The 23,173-nt window shown below is 40.5% G+C and overlaps 1 pseudogene; it reads left to right on the forward strand.

The window, feature by feature from the left end:
- The first annotated feature begins 20,061 nt into the window (after positions 1 to 20,061).
- Positions 20,062 to 20,158, forward strand: LOC130037165 (uncharacterized; annotated as a pseudogene).
- The last annotated feature ends 3,015 nt before the right edge of the window (positions 20,159 to 23,173 follow it).

Raw genomic sequence — 23,173 nt, forward strand, 5'->3', positions numbered from 1 at the left:
CCCCCGCGCCTCGGTGTTCCTTCCCGGAGTCCCTTGGAGGGGAGCAGGTTGAGCTTTCCTCCCCGCCCCGGCCAGGGCTACGGCAGCCGGAGACCTCCAGGACCAGCCACCACCATGCTGAGACCACTCTCCGCACACCTGAAGGTACTGGCAGAGGGACAAAGCCACGCGGGTTCCGGGGCCGAGACCTCCAAGCCTACTCGAATTGGAGTCGAGCATCTTCCACCCAGATCCTCCAAATTCCAGTAGGCGGGGGTCACACCCACCACCTGGCCCCCTGGCGCCGTGTAATCCCATCAGCGGCCAAGACTCAGAGACTATAAAATCCAGATCCCGGACGAGAGCAGTGCAGTCTCTGCCCCCGCGCCTCGGTGTTCCTTCCCGGAGTCCCTTGGAGGGGAGCAGGTTGAGCTTTCCTCCCCGCCCCGGCCAGGGCTACGGCAGCCGGAGACCTCCAGGACCAGCCACCACCATGCTGAGACCACTCTCCGCACACCTGAAGGTACTGGCAGAGGGACAAAGCCACGCGGGTTCCGGGGCCGAGACCTCCAAGCCTACTCGAATTGGAGTCGAGCATCTTCCACCCAGATCCTCCAAATTCCAGTAGGCGGGGGTCACACCCACCACCTGGCCCCCTGGCGCCGTGTAATCCCATCAGCGGCCAAGACTCAGAGACTATAAAATCCAGATCCCGGACGAGAGCAGTGCAGTCTCTGCCCCCGCGCCTCGGTGTTCCTTCCCGGAGTCCCTTGGAGGGGAGCAGGTTGAGCTTTCCTCCCCGCCCCGGCCAGGGCTACGGCAGCCGGAGACCTCCAGGACCAGCCACCACCATGCTGAGACCACTCTCCGCACACCTGAAGGTACTGGCAGAGGGACAAAGCCACGCGGGTTCCGGGGCCGAGACCTCCAAGCCTACTCGAATTGGAGTCGAGCATCTTCCACCCAGATCCTCCAAATTCCAGTAGGCGGGGGTCACACCCACCACCTGGCCCCCTGGCGCCGTGTAATCCCATCAGCGGCCAAGACTCAGAGACTATAAAATCCAGATCCCGGACGAGAGCAGTGCAGTCTCTGCCCCCGCGCCTCGGTGTTCCTTCCCGGAGTCCCTTGGAGGGGAGCAGGTTGAGCTTTCCTCCCCGCCCCGGCCAGGGCTACGGCAGCCGGAGACCTCCAGGACCAGCCACCACCATGCTGAGACCACTCTCCGCACACCTGAAGGTACTGGCAGAGGGACAAAGCCACGCGGGTTCCGGGGCCGAGACCTCCAAGCCTACTCGAATTGGAGTCGAGCATCTTCCACCCAGATCCTCCAAATTCCAGTAGGCGGGGGTCACACCCACCACCTGGCCCCCTGGCGCCGTGTAATCCCATCAGCGGCCAAGACTCAGAGACTATAAAATCCAGATCCCGGACGAGAGCAGTGCAGTCTCTGCCCCCGCGCCTCGGTGTTCCTTCCCGGAGTCCCTTGGAGGGGAGCAGGTTGAGCTTTCCTCCCCGCCCCGGCCAGGGCTACGGCAGCCGGAGACCTCCAGGACCAGCCACCACCATGCTGAGACCACTCTCCGCACACCTGAAGGTACTGGCAGAGGGACAAAGCCACGCGGGTTCCGGGGCCGAGACCTCCAAGCCTACTCGAATTGGAGTCGAGCATCTTCCACCCAGATCCTCCAAATTCCAGTAGGCGGGGGTCACACCCACCACCTGGCCCCCTGGCGTCGTGTAATCCCATCAGCGGCCAAGACTCAGAGACTATAAAATCCAGATCCCGGAACCGCGCGGCCGCATTCGCGGCCGCGCGATATCTTATTATCTCATTCCTACTTTGGACAAACTTGCAGGCTGTCGAATGTAGCCTGCCCACAGGGCAGAGTCTGGCAAACTCCCCGTGGCCTACCAAATATGCCAAATACCAGTAACAATGATGGGTCTCATTCTCCTAAAGAGCCCTGAATATAATCTCAGGGCTAGGATGAAAGAGACGTTACTGGGGCCTGCTCGAGGCAATCGACGATTAACAGGATGATGAAATGAAATGAATGATAATTGCCGTCCATATTCTTTCATTCTTTCTTTCCTTTTTTATTCTCCCTCATATCGTCTTGGTTTCGATTGGTCAATGTTTGATGAAAGTGATCCCAAACTTTCTTACCTTTGAGGGCTTGCCTCCCTATCGCTCAGCACTCCACACCTTCCCCATTCCCCAAATTTTCTTATTACCTGTTTTAAATAGAAAACTCAAAGATAAATGATTATTACTGTGTAATAGCACTATATTTAAAATACTGAGGTATAAATACAAGAGGAGAGACCATTACAGAGAAAACATGCGAGTATATTTCAGCAGGATTCCACAGCATCTACATTTTCTTTTTCTGTAAAAATACTCTCTCTGATTTGCTTTTTTCAAAGGATATTATGTAAAATACACGATTAAAAATAAAAAGAAACACAGAGAATCAACACAAATATATGTTTGTATTTGAGCTCATAAATATGTCTAAAATATAATGTAATCAATGAGGAAAAACCGTTTGTATGTGAGAGAAAGAAAGCCAATGTCTAAAATCACACAGCAAATGTCAAAGTCAACTAAAATGAGGCTTATAAAATTCAACTTGAATACTTTCTTTCACTAGTACATGTTGTTTTTACTAGACTGCTAAGCTTAGAGATGATAAATCTAATGAAAAGCTTTGAAAAGTATTATTCCTTACCTGACATGGTCAGAGAAGAGGAAATACCGATGAAAGGTAGACGAGAAGAGGAGACAGTATGAGAGTAAGTCAGTAAACTGCAGCGGCTTAAGATCACAAGTGTCCAGTACAGATGACTGGTCAATGGTGATTGGTCATTGGTTACTGGTCACTTGCCAGGATGATTCAAATTTTTTACAAACAACCGCAAGGGAACCCCAAGGTTCTACCAGTTGGTAGTTGGTTTGGTGGGAGAATGATGTCATAAAGTAGGCAGTTGAAAGGTAGAGGCTAGCCAATCAGGAGGTCCGATTCCCAAGAAGAAGACCGGATTGGATAAGAGAGAGGGGTAGAATGAAGCAGGCTAGGGAGATGGAATCCTACAAAACAGTTATAACAGTTTCAAATTCCTCAGACTATTGTGTTAGAAAACTACTCCCATTATACTCAAGAGCTTACATATTTCTTTAATAAATCAAGAAAATTACTAAATAATCATTTTTATTGCATTGTTAAAGAAACAACATTCGGTATTCCTAGTATTTTTATATAACGTTTACATCCAGCGGGTAGGGCATTTGCCTTGCAGGAGGCCAACCCTGATTCCGATTCCTCTGCCCGGCAAGATACCCAGAATATCTTGCCCTCATAGCAAAAGCCTGGCAAGCTACCCATGACGTATTCAATAGGCCAAAACCAGTAACAACAAGTCTCACAATCTGTTGTAAGAAGTTACTGGTGCCCACTCAAGCAAATGGACGAACCACGGGAGGATAGTGCTACAGTGCTATGATTGAAAATAATGATGGTTTCTTTCAATATGACAACACTTACTATGACAAATTGTAGATGAATCGAGATGTGTTAAAATGTAAAAATAATGAGAAGAAATTGTAAATGCACAAGTATCTTATTTTACAAAACAAACAGTTGTTCTCAATCTAAAACTGTAGAATATAAAGAAAAACATATGCTCATTTGTGTGAAAATCTTACAATCTGAAAGAAAAGATAAAAAGTAAATTAAGTGATCAAAAAACAAGCAAAACAAACAACTAATGGCAATTAATATGATAGGCAAATGATGAATGTTTTTAATAAATTACTGCTGTGAAATAAATCAATATTTAGCTATTAAACTTGTATAGAAAAAATAACACAAGAGCAATTTTCAAGCTCACTAGTAAACAAAGAGCACAAAATAAAATGACAAATTAAAATGTGTCCCCAAATTACAAACATTTAAAATTCAGGTAACATCTTTTCCTAGCAAAGATGCTAAAAATAGACCTTTTCAAGTTATTTTATTGAGAATTAAATCTGTATAATAGTATGGCAATATGTACTTGGGTTTAAGCAGTTTAATATTCTTTAAGTAAATTAGCTTTTGTGAGCGTATATGGAAATTCAGGGATCAAACCCATAACCTCACAAATGTGAGGCAAATATTTTACCACTGAGATATATTTTCAACCATAGTTAGTTATTTTGGTTTTTTTTTCTATAGTGTGAGGAATAGAACCCAAAATTTCATACTTGCAAGCCAAGTGCTTTAGCCCTGAGCTACATACCCAGTCATAAGTAAGTTAGCTTTTTTTTTCTTTTTGGGTCACACTTCGCGATGCACAGGGATTACTCCTGGCTGTACACTCAGGAATTACCCCTTGCGGTGCTCAGGGAAGCATATGGTATGCTGGGAATTGAACCCAGGTCGGCCGCTTGCAAGATAAACATCCTACCAGCTGTGCTATCGCTCGAGCCCTAGTAAGTTAGCTTTTAATATCAGATCTTAAGTAAACAATCAGAAAAGTAGACAAATAGATATATATGTTCACAACAATATCATCTTAGCAATAAAACATTGCAATTATAAAAAACTCAATAAAATGTTATAGTATCTGAGATTTATTTTTCAAAGATTATACTTGTATATATACAAATATAAATACATAATTGAAAGATTCCAAAGAAATGTACCTTCATTTTACTTGTATGTTTATTGTGGTTCTATTTTCTCCTTAATATAGTTATCCCATGAACAATACAAATTTGGACCTCTATATGATTTTTTGTCAATAATTATATTTTGAGACTTTTTTGGAGGTTGGTATTGATGTAAAATAATTAAAAACGATCAATATATCCTAGAAATACAAAAAATCTAAGACAAAGTATGCCATGCATGTATAAAATATATGCAGATAATTTATTTGATTGGCCCCCCGGAATTAGTAGAGGGGTTAAAGCACTTACCATCTACACAGTCAACTGAACTTAATGGCTGGCATCACCAGGAATGACACTTGAGCACAGAGTCAGAAGTCCCAAGCACCACATACTATGGCCCAAATACCCCACAAAAACAGAAATACAATTTATCACTTATTACTATAAAATACAAATTCATTATAAAGTCCATTATAAAATCCATTATAATTTTTTTAAAATGTATCAAAATTTACAGACTTACAGGCCACAAATAGCATTACGTGCAAACAATGTGAGTAAATATTATTAAAAAACCATCTTCTTGGTCAACAGCAGACTATCTCTTAAATTTGGGGGTTTTCAAATGTTATATAGCAGTTGGCACCCTTAACCTCTATGTTACTCAAGAAACAGTTATATGTTTTTCTTTTCTTTTCTTCCTTTTTTGTGGGAGGGTAGCACACCCAGATGTGCTCTGGGCTCACTTCTAACTCTATCCAGAGATCACTCCTGGCAGGGACAGGGATCTGGGGACTAAGCTCAGGTTAGCTGCATACAAGGTAAACACCCTCTACATACTGCACTAGCTCTTTGGCCTATATGTTTCTTTTTAATAATGACATGTTAATAAAACATTTTTAATAATTAAAACAATTTGCAATTTGTGTTTGAAGAAGGCAAAGAATACATGTTGTAAGTGACCATATAAAAGAAAGAAAATTAAAGTAAATTCCTTGGTAAGTTCTGGTAGTCTTTGAACCATGTTGCCCATGGGGTAATCAGCTAGCTAAGTCTTCCTTAACTTGGATGTTCCTTGTTCACATCCCTGATATCACTCCTATCCTCCACAGATCCCATTCCCAGTAAATCGTGTGATCACCAGATCTTGTGGTTTCAAGCTTTGTTTTCAGAGGAACCCAAGTTTCATGTCCTTCCTTTTGAACTTATTGTTTCTTTTCCCATCATTTCAGACTTTTCTCCCAGCACTTTTTCCTCACTGAATACAACTTTCCTTCAAGGGAGTTGAAGCTTGTTAGTTTTGAGAGTTGACTGGGATCATTTTCCTCTAGCCATACATGAAAAGTAGCAAAACACTTTTCAAGTTTTTCTGTTCACAGCCATTAAACTACCCTTTCCTGGGAAAATTGATTAGCAGTTTAGACTCACGTCTGTCAGAAACTGCATTTGTTTTTCTCCATTTCCACCAAAGTAGTTACTGGTACCAAGCAGACTTAGTGAAATATATTTTCCTGTTAACCCACTTGCACTTGGGATACATTTGAACACATTTCACCTGGCATTTATGAAAGGTGGTTATCCAGTTTGCTTTTCTGGTGGCCTTCTGTTTCTCACTATTCCTCTCCACAGCTAAGTGATGTGAAAATACCATCTTTAGTAAATGGTATGATTGAAAGCTCCAGAAAGAATGCCAGCCCTTTCAGCTCTCTCGGTCTTATATGTAACCTCTTCTTTGGAACCTATCTTATTTTCGTACTTTTGTTTTGCTTATCATTTACGAAAAGCATGTTAAAGTATTTAGAAAACATCTACCAAATCTCCCATGCTGATGACCAGCTGTCCAGTTCCCTACCCTTCCCGGTTTCCTTCCCATCCATCCATCACCCCATTAACTCTCCTAGGACCATCTCTTTCCGCCACCAACTTCCAGGCTCAAGGTCAAGCGGTACCAACCCCAAGATTCTACCAGTTGGTGGTTGGTTGGGTGCGAGAATGATGTCATATATTAGGCAGTTGAAAGGTAGAGGCTAGCCAATCAGGAGATCAGATTCCCAAGAAGAAGACTGGATTGGATAGAGAGAGAGGTAGAATGAAGCAGGCTAGGGAGATGGAATCCTACAGGACAGTTATAAAAGTTTCACCTTCCTCAGACTCTTACGTTAGAAAAATACTCCCATTATACTCAAGAGCTTACACATTTCATTAACAAATCAAGAAAATTACTAAATAATCATTTATATTGCACTGTTCACCAACATCATTAGGTCTTATTATTAGTATATTTTATATAACTTTTGCAGCACAGTGGGTAGGGCATTTGCCTTGCAGGAGGCCAACCCAAAGTTTCATACACGCAAGCCAAGTGCTTTAGCCCTGAGCCACAAAATCAGTCATCGGTAAGTTAGCTGTTAACTACTGATCTTAAATAAACAATCAGAAAATTAGACAAATAGATAAAAATGTTCACATCAATATAGACTGAGCAGTAAATCATTACAATTATGAAAAACACCAAAATTTTATTGTCACTAAAATTTATTTTTTAAAAATCATGCTTGCATATGGACTAATGTAAATACATAATTGAAAGACTATTGTAAAATCCATTATAAATTTTTAAATGTATCAAATTTACAGGTTTACAGACCACACTATCTTCGTTGTCTACGCACCAACATCTCATTATGATGAAAGAGAAATCGAGAAGTTCTACATGGAGCTAGAGGAGTTCAATAAAGAAGACCACACCTTCTACAAGAACATTGTGGGTGATTTTAATGCCAAGATAGGACTGAGAAGATCAGCTGAAGAACTTCACATCGGGACCCATGGCCTAGAATGAAACAAACAGGGTGAGAGACTGTCTGAGTTCATCATGTTGACCAAGACCATTCATGGTAACTCACAGTTCCAGAAGGCAGAATCTAAATGATGGACAGGGGAGTCTCCCGGTGGACGATTCCACAACGAAATAGACCACATCATATTCAATCAATGGTTTTGCCTGACTGAAGTTGCTGTTGTCCCAAAATTTCGAACGGGATCGGATCACCGTCTCCTTCGTGCAAAATTCTACTTCACAGAGCGGGGAGAAAGGGCTGCAAAGTTAAAAAGAGAACTCCCAGAATGACCACCAACTGGGAACTCTTTGGTACTATTGCGGCAACATGGGAAGATGCCATTGTTGACAACATTGACGAAGAATACAATCCACTGGTTCAGCACCTCCATGAATGTGCGAGGAACGCCAAGAGAGAAAGCCACAAAAAATCGCCTATCTTCGAAAAATCTTGAGCTAATTCGCCAGCATGGTTTGGCGTATGCCTCAGGCAACCACAAGCTAATGTCCAAGCTCGCAAAGCAGTGCAGAGATGCGAACAAGGAAGACCTCAAAGAGAGAAGAGCAGAAGTACTGGTAGATGCGGCAGAAGCCGGGAAAAGTATTCGTAACGCCCGACTGTCCTTCGCCAACTATAAGACCAAGATGACTGCCCTCCGACGTCCTGATGGATCAAACAAATCCTCCAGAATGGCAATGTAGAAGATTATCCATGACTTCTACTCAAATCTCTTCCATAGCCATGTCCACTTGCTGACATACCAAATTCCACAGGATGGATATGTTGTTCCCAACGTTCTCCCTTCCGAAATCCGACACGCCATTTTGTTGGTAAAGAAACAAACAGCACCTGGCCCAGACAAGGTCAGACCTGAACACCTGAAGAACCTGCCATCAGTACTCATCAATACACTGGCTTGGCTCTTCACTTGCTACCTGTCTGAATGCAAGGGTCCGTCCCAATGGAAAACCAGCAGGACCGTACTACTGTTCAAGAAGGGAGACATCCATGACATTGGCAACTATCGCCAGATCTGCCTATTGTCTGTCATCTCCAAGTTGTTCACTCGAGTCATCCTAAATAGGATTGGCAGAACACTAGATGAAGGACAACCATACGAGCAAGCAGGGTTCCGCAAAGGATTCAGCACCATCGACCATATCCACACGATAACCAAGCTCATTGAGGTTTCTCGGGAGTTCAAGATGCCGTTCTGTTTAACATTCATTGATTTAAAATGGCTTTTGATTCTGTTGAGACGGAAGCAGTCATTGAAGCCCTAGCCAATCAGGGCATTCAAGCCCAATACATCAGGATCCTCCGTGAGCGGTATTGCGGATTCACTACCAGGATCTCACCATTCTACAAAGAAGTAATCCTTGATGTCAAGAGAGGGGTGCGGCAGGGTGATACCATTTCACCGAAACTCTTCAGTGCCACCCTTGAGAACATCATGCGACGACTGGAATGGGAAGGAATGGGAGTGAAGGTAGATGGTCGATAATTTGTATTTTAAAAAACCACCTTCTTGGCCAATAGCAGACTATCTCTTAAATTTGATGATTTTCAAAAGTTATATAGGAGTTAGCACTCTTATTCTCTATGTTACTCAAGAATCATTTATATGTTTTTCTTTTCTTCCTTTTTTGTGGGGAGGGGAGTGCACCTAGATGTGCTCCGGGCTCACTTCCCACTCTGTATCCAGAGATCACTCCTGGCAGGCTCAGGGTTCTGGGGACTGAGCTCAGGTTAGCTGCATACAAGGTATACACCCTCTACATACTGCAATAGCTGTTTGGACTATATGTTTGTTTTTTAAAATGACATTTTAATAATACATTTTTAATAATTTTAAAAACATTTCAATAAAACATTAATTAAAATGATTAATGCAGGCAAATACTGTTTTAATTATTAAAGTAAATTTAAAAATTAGAATCATACTTGGCAAAGCATAGAAACACAGCAAAAAGTAGATCGTATATATCTTATTTGAAAATTTGTAACTGTAACACTTTGTCATTTTCCATTTCGAAGGATGAGATTAATCCATACAGTAGATTTGCTCACTCACAATGCTACATTCTCTCCTGGATGCTTATTTAAAAATACTTGCCAATGTTCCTGTTTCCAAATGTTTTGAGTACTACAGTCCTGTTTGCTATTGTTAGACCTTTCTCTTGTTTTATTTTGTTTTGTTTTGTTTTATTAAAACAACATGAGTTACAGTTGTGGACTTAAAAGTTGTGTGCTTGGGTTTCAGTTATACAATGATTGAGTACCCACCACAACACCAGAGCCCATTCTTCGCCCTTACCATTCCCAGTATCCCTCACACCCCCTATCCCCCATCCTGCCCTGCCTTTGCGGCAGGGCACTCCCTTTTCTTCTATCTCTCCTTTTTGGTGCTATAATCTATAGGAGAGACTTAGGGTGGCAATCATGTTCTGTCTATAGACTGCTGTCAGCATGCATCTCCCATTCTGGATGGATCTTCTCAACGACCTTTTTTTGGTGCTCCCTTCTCTATCTGAGCTGCCTTTACCCCTAGAGTGTGAGGCTGGTACCTAAGCCATGGAGTGAAGAACCTGGTATTTATCACAGCTGTTCTTGGTGTTATTCTCTTAGTTTGCTACTTTATGTTATCCAGTTGAATGCAGTCTTTCTATATGTGTCCCTCTCTTTCTGACTCATTTCACTTAGCATAATATTTTCCATACAGTACCACTTGTAAGTAAATTTCATGACTTCATTTTTTTCTAACTGCTACATAGTACTCCACTGTGTAGATGTACCAACGTTTCTGTAACCAGTCATCTATTCTCAGGCAATCGGGTTTTTTTCCATATTCTAGCTATTGTAAATAGTACTGCAATGAAAAAATAAGTGCAGGGGTCACTTCGACTATACTTTTTTGCTTCTCCGAGGTATATTCTAAGGAGTGGTATTGCTGGGTCAAATGGGAGCTCAAATTCTAATTTTGTGAGAATCATCTCTACTGTTTTCCGAAAGGGTTGAGCCAGTCAGCATTACCACCAGCAGTGAAGGAGGGTCCCTTTGTCGCCACATCATGCCAACAAAGGTTGCCTTTGTTTTTTTGAATGTGGGCCAGTGTCTGTGGTGTGAAATGATATCTCATTGTTGTTTTGATCAGCATCTCCCTGATGATTAAAGATGTAGAGCACTTTCTCATGTGCCTTTTAGCCATTCGGATTTCTTCGTTGATTAAGTCTCTGTTGATTTCGTTGCCCCACTTTTTGTTGGGGTTGGATGTTTTCTTCTTGTGGAGTTCAATCAGTACTTTGTATATATATGATATCAACCCCTTCTCAGATGTGTATTTGGAGAATATCCTTCCTCATTCTGTAGACTATCTCTGTATTTTAGTCATTGTTTCTTTTGAGGTGCAGAAGCTTCTTAGTTTAAGATATTCCCACTTGCTTGGCCAGTGACGTGACATCCTTGAAGATACCATTAGCTTCAATGTCATGGAGGGTTTTGCCAACTTTGTCTTCAAAGTACCTTATGGGTTCCGGTCTGATGTTTAGGTCTTTGATCCATTTTCATCTTACTTTTGTACATTGTGTTAGGCAGAGATCGAAGCCCAGTAGTTTGCATGTAGTCATCCAGTTTTGCCAGCACCATTTGTTGAAAAGACTTTCCTTACTCCACTTCGCATTTCTTGCCCCTTTTTCAAAGATTAGATGGTCATATGTTTGAGGGGAGATGTCAGTATATTCAACCCCGTTCCATAGCTCTGCAGCTCTACCTTTGTTCCAGTATCATGCTGTTTTAATTATTACTACTTTTAGTAAAGTTTACGGTTCGGGAGGTTAATTCCTCCCATTTTCTTTTAACCAAGAATTGCTTTAGCTCTTCGTGGGGGGCTTATTGTTCCATATAAATTTCAGCAGAGTTTGCTCCAATTCTTTGAAGAATGTCATGCATAACCTAATAGGGATCGCATTGAATTTGTACAGTGCTTTTGGATGTATTGCCATTTTGACAATATAAATTCTCCAGATCCATGAACAGGGGATATTTTTCCATTTCCTCGCTTCCTCTTTTATTTCAAGAAGCAGCGTTTTGTAGTTTTCTTTGTACAGTTCCTCTACTTCATTAGTTAAACTAATTCCTATGTAGTTGATTTTCTGGCACACAATTGTGAATGTGATTGTTTTCATCTTGTCATTTTCTTCTCTCTCAGTATTTGTGTATAGTAAAGCCATGAACTTTTAGGTATTTATTTTATACCTGTAAATTTACTCTCGAGTCTATCATTTCTAGGAGTTTCTTGGTAGAGTTTTTAGGGTTCTTTAAGTATAGTATCATATCATTTGCGAATAGTGAGAGCTTGATTTCTACCTTTCCCATTTGGATGGCCTTAATCTCTTTTGCTTGCCTAATTGCTATTGCTAGTATTTCCAGTACTATGTTCAACAGCAGTTGAGAGAGTCGGAATCCTTATCTCGATGCTGATCTTAGGGTGAACGCTCTCAGATTTTCCCCATTGAGGATGATGCTTGCTGTATGCTTGTGGTAGCTGGCTTTAACTATATTGGGGTAAGTCCCCTCTATCCCCAATTTTGCGAGGGTTTTCATCATAAACGGATGCTGGATCTTCTCAATTGCTTTCTCTACATCTATTGATATGATCATATGATTTTTATCTTTTGTTGATATGATGGATTATGTTGATTGATTTCCGAATGTTAAACCATCCTTGCATCCCCGGGATGAATCCCACTTGGTCATGGTGTAAGATCTTTTTGATGAGCTGCTGAGTTCTCCTTGCTAGTGTTTTGTTCAGAATTTTCTCATCCGTGTTCATCAGTGATATCGGCCTGTAGTTTTCTTCTCTCGTGGTGTCTTAGTTTCCATTTGGCATTAGAGAGATATGGGATTCATAGAAACTGTTTGGGAGAGTTTCTGTTTTTTCAATTTCCTGGAAAAGTTTGAGAAGGACGGGCAGTAGATCCTCTTTAAATGTTTGGAAAAATTCGGTAGTGAATCCATCTGGACCTGGGCTTTTGTTTTTGGGAAGAATTTTGATTACTGTTTCAATTTCATTTTTATGACTAGGTCTATTCAGGTATTTTATATCCTCTTGACTCATTTTTGGGAGATTATAGGAATCCAGGAATTTATCCATTTCTTCTAACTTCTCTTTTTTCTTGGCATACAGACTTTCAAAGTAGTCTCTGATGATCTTTTGAATTTCTTTGGTTTCCATTGTGATATCTCCATTTTTATTTCTGATTCGGTTTATTAGTTTTCTCTCTCTCTGTTTCTTTGTGAGTGTTGCTAGTGGTTTATCTATCTTGTTTATTTTCTCAAAGAACCAGCCCTTGGTTTCATTGATCTTTCGGATTGTTTCTTAGGTTTCCATGTCGTTGATTTCTGCTCTAAGTTTTATGATCTCTTTCCTTCTGCCCGATGTAGGCTCCTTTTCTTGATCCTTTTATAAGAACTTGAGCTGTGAAATAAGTTGCTTAAGTGCATCTTTTCTTCCATCCGTAGATATGCTTGCAGAGCTATGAATTTTCCCCTTAATAGGGGTTTAGCTGCATCCCATAAGCTCTGGTAGTTCGTGTCTTCGTTCTCATTTGTTTCCAGGTATCATTTGATTTCTTCCTTGACGTCCTTCCTGACCCACACATTGTTCAGCAGTGACTTGTTTAGTTTCCAGGTGTTCGATTTGGTTGTCCGTGTCTGTGTGTGATTCACATCTATCCTCAGTGCATCATGGTCTGAAAAGATTGTTGATACTCTTTCTATCTTCCTGATTCTATTGAGGTATGTTTTGTGGCCTAGCACATAGTCGATTTTGGAAAATGTTCCAGGAGCACTGGAGAAGAAAGTGTATTCTTTCTTTGGGGCGTGTAAAGCCCTGTATAGGTCTATAAGTCCTTTCTCTTCTATTTCTTCATTCAAAGCCAATGTTTCCTTGCTGAGTTTTGTTCTTCTTGATCTATCCAGAGGTGATAAGGTGATGTTGAAGTCTCCATTTACTATTGTGTTGCTAGCACTGTCCTCTTTAAAATCTGTTAGCAGTTGTTTTAAGTATCTAGCTGCTCCTTCATTAGGTACTTATACATTTAAGAGTATGATTTCTTCCTGTTGTATGTATCCCTTGATGAAGAGAAAGTGGCCTTCGCTGTCCCTTCTAATCTTTTTCAGCCTGACATTAATGTTGTCGGATACTAGTGTGGCCATCCCAGCTTTTGTGAAGGAGCTGTTTGCTTGCAGGATTGTTTTCCATCCTTTCACTTTGAGTCTGTGTTTGCTCTGATTGTTCAGATGAGTTTCTTGTAGAACGCAGAATGCTGGTTTCAGTTTCTGGATCCATTTTGCCACTCTGTGTCTCTTAGTAGGTGCATTTAGACATTGACATTAAGGGAGAGTATTGTCATAGGGTTTTGTGCCATCTTCCTGTAGGAGTTGTTTGTGTTTACACGTGTTTTTCTTCTTTTCTTACAGGAGCCCCTTTAGTTCTTCTTTTAGATTTGGTTTTGAGTGTATGAAGTTGCTGAGTTTGTGTTTATCTAAAAAGTGGTGTATCGTTCCATCGAATTTGAGTGAGAGTTTTGCTGGATAGAGTATTCTCGGTGAGGCGTTCATTTCTTTGAATTTTTTCACTATATACAACCATTGCCTTCGGTTTTGAGGGTTTCCACTGATAGGTCTGCTGTGAATCTAAGGGGTTCTCCTTTGTATGTAATTTCCTTCTTTGACTTTGCTGCTTGTAATATTGTGTCTCTGTCCACAGCATCCATCGTTCTGACTATGATATGCTTGGAGTGTTTTTTCTGGGGTCTCCTTAAGCTGGTACCCTTCTGGCTCCTTGGATCTGGATGTCGGCTTTCCTTAACTCTGGGAACTTTTCAGCAATGGTTTCTTTTACTCTAGCTTTTTCATTGGGGTTGTTTCCCTGTCCTTTTGGTACTCCAATGATTCTAATGTTGTTCATCTTGGCGTCATTCCCTTGGTCTCTGATTCTCCTTAGAGCCATTTTGAGGTCTTTTGCTATTGCTTGTTCTTCCCAGTGGGATTTCTGTTGCTCACCTTCAAGCTCGCTGATCCTAACTTCAGCTGCACTTATCCTATTGCTATGGGCACTTACTAACTTTTTAATTTCATCCACTGAATCCTTTATTTGTGAATCTTCTTTTTGTAGCTTTTTAAAATTCTGTTCTCTTTTCTTCCTGTATTTTCTTGGCTCTCTTTTCTATTGTTTTTTTCATTTCTTCTTTTAGTCTTTGGATATCTCTTCCATTTTCTCTTTGAGTAGGTCCTTGAACACCTTCTGCATTTTATCCTGGAATTCTTTATCAAAGAGAGTGCAATTGTGGAAAACCTCGGTTGGGGATTCGGGATTCTTTTCTTCATATTCTCCTTGTGGTGGAGATTTGCGCTTTGGAGGAGGTACTTTTTAGTTTTGAGCTTGTACAGCACATTTCATACAGGTCTTTTGTTATAAATGGAGTAGGCGAGTGGGATGTTGTTGTATTCTAGTAGAGGTGGTCAGAAATTTTTAGTCGGTATTAGGCGACAAAGTGAGAGATGAAAGTCCTGAGAGCCCAGATTGGGAAATATAACTGGGGCTGGACACCCAGGAGAAGGCCACGCCCACTTCTGGGAGGAAACGCTCCCTATATGGTGGTCACGCCCCTGGCCCATCCCAGGGTCACTCCCACCCAGGATCCTGGAATGTAGGAGGAGCAATGAAAAATCCCATGGAGCTGCCTCAGGTGTCCCCTGCAGGAGGGTGTCCAGTTCTGCAGGAAAAGGTGAGGGGCTGGGGGTGAGGAGTGGAGGAGTGTTGAACCTGGCTTGTGCTCCCTCTACCCACCTGGAGGGGAGGGATGATTAGGTGATGGATAGTCCAAAGGAGCTGCTGCAGGTGTTGTCCGCAGGTGTACCCCTGTGGAGGGTGTCGAGTTCAGCGGGAAAAGGCACGGGGCTCTTGTTTTATTTTTACTTTATGTTCCAATCTTAATGGTATCACCAGCTACTCAGTCAACCTAGCTAAACCCTAAAGTCTCTTCCACTTTCTCCTGCACAAGTCTCTGCTTTCTGACAAAAGGGAGGACCTCAGAATGATGACATAAATCTAATACCCAGGGCTGCAAGAGATAGTGTAGTGCTTATGGAACTTGTCTCACATGCACTCAATTTGACTCCCAGCACCACCTGATTGCCAGAGTATCAAAGGCTGTATAGCCTCAGAGGACCCCAAGCACCATGGCCACGTTTTCTGAAAATTGTCTGTGGGGCCCCCACACCTCCTGAGCATTGCTTTAGAGACTCTCCCAGCAACCAAAAAATATGTAGTGCCCCAGAAACATGTACTTGTCTTAATTAGGGAGCCTCACTTGAGGTGAGGTTCACAAGGAAATATTCCATGAAAACATAAATCAAAGAGCAGGGGAGACAGTGTAAATCATGTGAGTACAGATCATATATTTGGTGAAATGTGTTAAGATTCAGATGCCCTAGTCTTCGCACCAGGGATATTCCTTCAAAAATGCCCCAATATACTGGAAAGGTTCTAGAACATTAGATGACTGAAACTCAATTATGAGCAACTTTGTAACTTTGTATCTCTTGGTAATTCTAATCGTTAAAGTAAATTTTAAATACACCCATCAAAGTTACCTTTTTACCACTAAATGGGAAAGATACTTTCTAATACTTATCCTCACCAAAATCTCAACAGAGTGTGACACTTGCCAGTAAATGTCCTCCCTTGCATTTTTCTCATGATACTTATTAGTACTTCACTCTTCTGTTTCTTCCCTTTACTCATGCCAAATCTTCCCATCTCCCTTGCAAGCTCCTGAAACATTATCCATTCAACATTGATGCACTTTGCCACTGCTCCTCTTGACGTTTTGTCCATGAACTGATTCTAAAACATAACATAGCTGAAATTACAGTATTCATGCCAAAGACAGTCATTGATATATCTTTGGGTTTAGCTTTCTACAAGCTATTGGCACACAGGTGAGTAACATTTTTTTTCCTACAGAGAACACAAAAATAGATATGCTGGGTTTTAAAGTTTCATCAGTATTCTGAGGTACAAATGAAGGATATATATTTTTAATGTTTTATTGAATATCTGTGAGATAGACCATTGCAAATCTATTCATAATTTGCTTCCAGTCATACAACGATCCAACATCAGTCCCTCCTCTAGTGTACATTTCCCAAAACCAATATTCCTGGTTCCCTAAAACCATCCCCCAACACCCTACCCCAACCCCCAGTGTGTCTCTATAGCAGGCTTTTTAATTCTTTCTCTCTGTCTCCTTTTTATTTTGTGCATTAAGGGTCTCGTACAGGTACTAAGAGGTCATCATGTTTGTTCAAGGAATTTAGCATTTTTATCAGGAAGGTAAGCCTGGAGTAGCTTTGAGGTATGGAAATGACTGCTGAGGCTTCCGTAAGTACAGGGCAGTGGGGGTGGGATGCCCATCCTGCCCAGAGAAAGCCTGGAGATTTCAGTCACAAAACCCGCATATCCGAATTTTCAGCTGTTATATTTCAGTGAGAGCCATCCTTAGACGATGGAAACCAGAGGAGAGCATGGTGGCGATTTTGGATTGTGGGAGCTAGTGGCTGCACTGGGTTCTGGTTGGGTGGGCACCAAACTAACCTGCCTCCCTCTGATTTACCCTAGTGTCTTCAGCCTTTTGCAGGTCCAAGGTTAACTGTGGCTGTTGATATCTTCCAGATATGTCTATGGGTCTCTGAAACAAGACCAATCCATTAGCTTGTATAGCTGAGCCTGGGGTGGTTTGTTAACATGGCTCCCACATATCTTTCGGGAATTTAATTTCTCGGGAAACGTAGTCCTGAGTTGTTGGGAGCCAGCCAGAGGCACAGTGGCCATTTGAGGTTATCGGGAAGCATGAAGACACCATCAGACTGTTGATGCACTCACCTGAGGGTACAGGTTGACTTCCTGCAGGCACTGCACAACCAGACTACAAACATTCATTGAATGAATTAACGAATAATCAACATTTTCAAAATGTGTCTCTTTATTGCATTTTAGAAGGGTAACTTCTAACAGGAAAATAATCTTCATGGTATAATCAAGACCTACAATTTATTCTTAATATATTTAATAAAAGCTACACATTTTGAAATTTATACAAAGAAATTCTTTTAAATTATCTGTCTTTATAATTTACTTGTAAATTACTAAGATATCACTGTTTCTTCCACCGTTCTTAGCATAGAAATTTACAGACAGAATATGCTAAGTAAAAATTCATTTTGGCACTTCTCTTCAATGTAGTACTAGAAGTACTTGGAAGAGAAAATAGATAAGAAAAAAATATTAAGGGTTTTTCATGTATGAAATTTAGAAATAATCTCTCACTATTCACAGAAGATATCATACTATATTCAGGGAATACTAAAATCTCTACGAAAATCTCCCAGAGACAATAGACATTTATAGTAAAATTGCAGGCTATAAACTCAATACCCAAAAGTCTATGGCTTTTTTATATGCAAGTAATGAGAGAGAAGAAAATGACATGAAAAAGCAATCCCATTCACAATCGTGCCGCAGAAAATCAAGAACCTTGGAATCAGCTTAACTAAAGAGGTAAAGGACCTATACATCAGGAAATTAAAAAAGACAGGAGGAAATGGAAACATATATACTGCATATGGAATGGGAGATTTAACATTGTCAAAATGGCAATTCTTCACGAAGCATTGTAAAAATTCAACTTGATCCTTATGAAGATACCCATGACATTCTTCAAAGAAATTGATCAAGCACTCCTGAAATTCACATGGAACAACAAACGCACACGAATAGCTAAAGCAATTCTTGGAGAAAAGACAATGGAGGCATCACCTTCCCCAACCTCAAAATCTACTACAAACGATAATAATGAGAACAGAATGGTACTGGAACAAAGGCAGAGCTGCAGACCAATGGAAAAGGATTGAATATACTGACACACACCCTCAAATATATAATCATCTAATCTTTGATAAGGGAGCAAGAAATGTGAAGTGGATCAAGAGAGTCCTTCTGAACAAACGGTGCAGAAAAAACTTGACAGATACATGCAAAAAAAAAAATGGCTCAGACCTCTACCTAACACCATACACAAAAGTCAGATAAAAATGTTTCAAAGGCCTCAACATCAGACCAGAATCCCTCAGGCTCATTGATGACAAGGTCGGCAAATCCCTCCACAACATTGAAGCTAAAGGTATCTTCAAATATAACACGCCACTTGCCAAGCAACTGGAAACAGAGATAAACAAAGGGAACTATCTTAAATTAAGCAGCTTCTGTACCTCAAAAGAAACAGTGACCAGAAACAAAGACTCCGCCATGCGGGCAAAATACTCACAGAAGCCTACCAGGTTCTCTGAGAGTGAGAACTGGACTATCAGAGTTGCTGTCTTCTAAATAAGATCCAGTCTCTGGATGTTGGCCATTGATGGCATTACATGGATCCAGGAGCAGTTCGTGGTTGTAGCACTTAATTATTAGAAGATGGGGGATTTGGAAGGAGGGGGCACAGTCTTGATCTGAGCAGCCATGGAGTTCTCATCCCCCGGTCCCGCACATCTGGGTTCCTCTTCCAGTTCCTTCATGCAAGAGGCTCCTTCAAGCTTGGGAAGGGTGGTCTTAAGCGTAGCTATGGCTGGTTGCAGAGGTCTTCAGCTGCCGGGGCTCTAATCAGGGCGGTGAGGGAAACTCACCCCCGGCACCTCCAAGGGGCCTCGGTGACGAAAGCCAGGTGCGAGGTCAGGACACTGTCGTTTTAGACATATTTGGAATTAATTTTAGATTGAAAAGTACACATCATTCAAAATACTTATGTGCTTAGCAATAAATTACTACACACTTGTTCAATCACCTCAGAGACCCCACTCTGCTCAGAGAACTAGATTTTTAATTACAGGTCTGTTTGGCCCATGTGTCATGACTGACAATCACTATCAGTAGATATGAAACTCACTACACACAAAGATGCACACAGGTTACTTTGAGTCATCTATGTTGTTAATATGAGTTGGCCATTAAACTTCACTGAGACCCTTTGTTCTGTCCTTTATAGGAGTCTCATGAGTCTCACCTTCCGTTCAAGTTGAACTTGTAATAAGGTGGAATGAAATCATCAATATGATCCTCACCTCATCCTTCAGGAGAAAAATCCTACATACATTCAAGGTGGTCAAAGTGCAGACAACACCATTCACCTTTACCTGGAGGTGTACACAGGACTGAGGTGAGAACAGCAAAAGGCTCTATTTTAATGTCCTTAATGAAGGATTCAGGGAACAACATTAAACAAACTCATATACCATCTTCCAAAAGAATTATTTTGTAAAACTGATGCCTAGGGTATGGTAAACGATAATATAGTAAAAACCATATTTTTATTTCTGGGACATTAAAATTCTAAATCTATTTATTATTCATGCTGCTTTGAAATACATTCCTTGATTAGGAATCATTGTCTGCCATAGGAGTGAGGAAGGACAACACTCAAAGTAATAAGAAGCGAAAAATATGGAAAAATTTACTCCTACTAGGTTTGGTAACACATATACTAAAATTGAAATGATACAATGATGAGCATGGTCCTTGCACAGAGATAAAATGCAAACTTGTAAAGCATTCCATATATTTGTTGCAAGAAGAATTAACAAGTATACTTTAAGCTAAGACAATCCCCACAAGTACAAAAATTATACATAAAGAGAGCACAAATCCCCAAAACAACAATCTCTCTCAATGTCAATGGATGAAATGTGCCAATTCAGAGGCACAGAATAGGAAGATGAATTAGAAAATTGAACCCAACATTCTGCTGCCTGCAAGAAACATGTCTGAACAATCAAAGCACCCATGGACTAAAAGTAAAAGGCTGGGAAACAAGTTTTCAGGAAAATATCACCTCCGCAAAGCTGGAGTGGCCATACTAGTATCAGACCACATGGACTTCAAGCTAAAGGTTATCAGAGACAGTGAATGTCATTTCTTAATGATCATGGGATATGTACATCAGAAAAAACTCACCCTCCTCGATGTATATGATCCTAATGACAGACCAGCAAAATACTTTAAAACAACTTCTAATAGACTTATAGAAAAACATTGATAGTAACACAATACTAGTAGGAGATTTCAACACTTCTTTGTCACTTCTCGATAGATCAAACAGACTGAAGCTCAGCAAGGAAATATTTTCTTTAAGGGAAGTAATGAACAACCGTTGGCTTAGGGAAGAAATCAAAGAGGAAATTAAAAATTTCCATAAACAAATGAGAATGAGGACACGAGCTACCAGAACTTGTGGGACATAGCAAAAGCAGTGTTAAGAGGAAAGATTATAGCTCTGCCAGAATTCATCAGGAAGAAAGAAAGGGCCTACCTGAATAAATTAGAGCTCAAGATTTTGGAAAATAACCAATAAAAGTAGTCCAAACTAGGCTGGAGGAAGGAAATAATAAAACTTGTACCAGACATCAATGAGCTAGAATCCCAAAATACAATCCAGAAGACCAATAAGAACAAAAACTGGTTCTTTGAGAAAATAAATAAGATCAATAAACCATGAGAAGCCTCTCAAAGAAACAAAGAGAAAGAATTCTAATAAATCGAATCAGAAATGCAAAGGGGAGTATCCTAATAGAAAGTACAGAAATCCATAGGATCATCAGAGATTATTTTGAGAATCTTTGCAGCAGGAAATGAGAGAATCTTGAATAAATTGATAAATTATTGGATTCCAATTACCTCCCAAGGCTGAACCAAGAAGATTTGGAATACTTGAACCTATCACTACCAAGGAAATTGAAATGATGGTCAAAATTATACCCCCAAACAGAATCCAGGGCCCAGATGGATTCAATAGTGAACTATTTCAAACCTTTAAAGAGGAACTGCTTCCAACATTTTTAAGATTTTCCAGGAAATTGAAGAAACATAAATACTCCCAAATAGTTTCTATGAGGCAAAGATCACCCTAATACTCAAATCGACAGAGACACCACAAAAACAGAAAATTGCAGACCTTTTTCCTTTGTGAATACAGATACAAAAATTTTCAAGAAAATACCAGCAAAGAGAATCTAGAAACTCAACAAAAGATCACACACTATGACCAAGTAGGTTTAGCTTGGGGATGCAAGGATGGCTTAACATTCTCTAGTCAATCAACAGAATACACCATCTCAATAAAATAAAGATAAAAGTCATGTGATCATATCAATAGATGTAGATAAAGCATTTGATGAGATCCAGCACCCATTCGTGATGAAAAACTCTCAACAAAATGGGAGTTGAAAGTACTTTCCTCAATATAGTCAAAGCAAATTACCACAAACCCACAGCAAGTAATATTCTCAACGGGGAAAAACCAAAGGCTTGGAGCAGAAATCAATGAAATAGAATTCCAGAATACAATCAGGCATAAAACAAGTTACCCACTCTCACCACTCCTATTCAACATAGTACTTGAAGTACTTGCCATATGATTTCGTTAAAAAAAAAGATATCAAGGGCATCCATATAAAAAAGGAAGAACTCAAGCTTTTACTATTTAGAGATAACATGATACTATACTTAGAAAATCCCAAAGAATCTCCAAAAAAGCTCCTGGGAACAATAGATTTGTTTAGTAAAGTAGCATATTACAAAATCAATATCTGGTACGCCATGGCTTTCCCATATATTAATAATGAAAGAGAAAAAAAGAGATAGAGAAAAACAATCCCATTCACAATAATACCTCAGAAAATCGAGTATATTGGAATCAACTAAAAAGGTTAAGGAACTATACCAAAAAAAAAACCCTACAAAACACTACTTCCCGAAATAATAGAGTATATGAGGAAATGGAATCACATCCCATGCTCATGGATTGAGAGGTTTAACACTGTCAAAATGGCAATACACCCCAAAGCTATATAAAGATTTAATGCACTTTCTAAAAGGATACCCATAACATTTTTCAAATAAATAGATTAAACACTCTTGAAACTCATACACAACCATAAACTCCCATGAAGAGCTAAAGCAATCTTTGGTAAAAAGAAGAAGGGAACACCTTCCCCAAATTCAATTCCTACTACAAAGTTGTAGTCATCCAAATACCATGATATTCAGATAAAGACAGGCCTCAGATCAATGGAATATAGTCAAATATCTTGACGTTGGCCCTCAGATTATTATTACCTAATCTTTCATAAATGCTCAAGAAATATGAAGTTGAGTTAGGAAGTCTCTTCAGCAACTGGTGCTCGGAAAACTGGACAGCAACATGCAAAAAAAATGAACTCAGACCTCTTTATAGTGCCAGGCACAAAGTCAGATCAAATGTCTTAAAGACCTCACTATCATACCTGAATTCTTAAGATATATGGAGAAAAATGTGGGAAGATCCCTTCATGACATTAAAGCTAAGGGAAACAAAAAAGCAAGCAAGCAAGAAAGAAAGAAAGAAAAAAGTTAAAAATTAGAAAATAATGCTGTTTGCAATGCTAAGGATCAATCCCAGATCATCATTTTCTTGCGTTTTTGGGTCACACGTGGCGATGCACAGTGGTTACTCCTGGCTGTGCACTCAGGAATTACTCCTCATGGTGCTTGGGGGGACCATACAGGATGCTGGGAATGTAACCTGGGTATGCCGTGTGCAAG

This window comes from Sorex fumeus, unplaced genomic scaffold, assembly GCF_029834395.1.
Source record: "Sorex fumeus unplaced genomic scaffold, SorFum_2.1 ptg000070l, whole genome shotgun sequence".
Classification (NCBI taxonomy): domain Eukaryota; kingdom Metazoa; phylum Chordata; class Mammalia; order Eulipotyphla; family Soricidae; genus Sorex; species Sorex fumeus.